We start from the raw sequence: 1789 nt of genomic DNA, 5'->3' as shown, positions 1-1789 counted from the left end.
AATGTTGAGTCAGTTTTGTGACTTCAAAAGTGTATAATGACTTCCTTCTAGGGAGTCTCCCCTTAACCAGAGGTCCTTAATTCAGTGAGGAGGGAGCCTACAGACTATTGAGTCAGTGTAGTATTTAAAAATACACGATCCCCTCCTCTCATTAGTAAGTTAGTGAGGCACTCCGTGCCCCAAGGGAATGTCCTCATAGGTGTCCCCCAACTCAACTCTTACTAGGAAGTGGAATTTAGGTTTTTATCTACAGTCTATTTCTTTTTCCAGCTCTTCTGGCCTCCCCATTGCTCATTTCCTTAAGTTTGACTAGAGCTGGGTCTTGAGTAACAGGCTCTCGCCTCACCATTCATTTCTGCAGGAAGCTCTGCTTCCTTCCAGCAGGGGAAGGGAGGGCAGCGGCGTAATGAGCGTGTGTCTCCGCAGTGGTCGGGGGCCTGGGGGCGGCTTGCGTGGGTCGGGGGCCTGGGGGCCTGCGCCTACTGTGTGAGCGACGAGAAGTTTCCGTCTCAGTCAAACCGGTGCCGCCGCCACCATCCCTGTAGACACTGTGCAGCCCCCGGCACTGGCTGGCTGGCCGGGGGGGAAAGCAGAAGGGCCGCGGCCTCGTCCTTGCCGAGACCCCGTGGGGCTGCTCTCCGGGCCCCTCGGGGCGGCACAGCGCTGGCAGCTCTATTTCCTGTTCCGGTCTTGTCCCCAAGTCAGGCCTCCGTTTGAAGGTAGTGTCTCCGGCGTGTCCCGGAAGAACTCTTCCAGGCTGATCGTTCCATGGAGGAACCGGCCTCCTCCTCCTGAAAGGACGATGTAGAAATAGCTTCCACCTTCCCCGCATTCTTCCTTCTCCCGTTTCTGCCGAAGAACATCACTTTTCCCACTTGGTTACAGCCTACATTTCAAGATGCCTCCCGCATAGGGACTTAAAATCAGCAAGAGGCACAGAGGGCTGGACACAAAGGAGAAACTGTCTGGTGCAGGGCTTTTTTTTTTTTTTTAAATACAACTTAATTAAAAAAATATATTGATCTGTATGATATACCCATCTATGTAAACCATTAAGATGCTTTATAGTAAGACCTGTTTAAAATTTTTAAATTGAGTGGTTTCAGAACTTACTGGAAAATAAGAATGTTCGAAATCAATTTTTATTTAGACTTTACACTGGCCATAAAAATGGAGACAAGTGATTTAAGCCCATCTCCAGAGCTCCCCATGGACATACTCCCTGGTCCTGAGAAGGCAGGAATGCAGGAGTTTCTTCAGTAACATCATATGCACAGGAAATGACTATTGACATAATCTTTAAGCCTAATAGTTAAGTTTATTCTTCAGTTTATAATTTAAAAGCTTCTGACAGCTGAATGCTATGGTACAATTTATAATGAAAGAGTTTGAGTGATTGAGGTATATTTCACTGAGCTGGTTTCTCTTATGAGTTGAAACTAAGACTTGTATAAACATAGGAAGGGAAGCCCTTCCCAGTTTATGTAGTTAGGCAAGAATACTTAATGTCCCACGTCCCCAACTGTGCTGTCCTCAAGGTCTGTAGGAAGCAAATCTATAGGATTTAAGGGGCATTTTTTCCAGTTAAAACAGTTTCATACTGCTACCAGTATGTAACAGAAATACATATTAATTTCTTTGAGATCTACAATTTTATATTTCTTAGTGTTCCTTTTAAAAATTGGAAATCTTAGCTTTGGGATATTTTTATTAAAGTTTATTTATTTTTGAGAGAGACCCAGAGAGAGAGAGAGAGAGAGAGAGAGAGAGAGAGAGAGAGAGAGAGAGA

The 1789-nt window shown here is 45.3% G+C and overlaps 1 protein-coding gene across 3 annotated transcripts in view; it reads left to right on the top strand.

The window, feature by feature from the left end:
- Window positions 1–1789, top strand: part of LOC144221314 (uncharacterized) — a 70668-nt gene that overhangs the window by 14444 nt on the left and 54435 nt on the right. The gene's annotated exons all lie outside the window — the stretch shown is intronic.

Source organism: Crocuta crocuta, unplaced genomic scaffold (genome assembly GCF_008692635.1).
Source record: "Crocuta crocuta isolate KB4526 unplaced genomic scaffold, BGI_CrCroc_1.0 scaffold20, whole genome shotgun sequence".
Lineage (NCBI taxonomy): Eukaryota > Metazoa > Chordata > Mammalia > Carnivora > Hyaenidae > Crocuta > Crocuta crocuta.
This window is presented reverse-complemented; position numbering and strand designations above follow the sequence as displayed.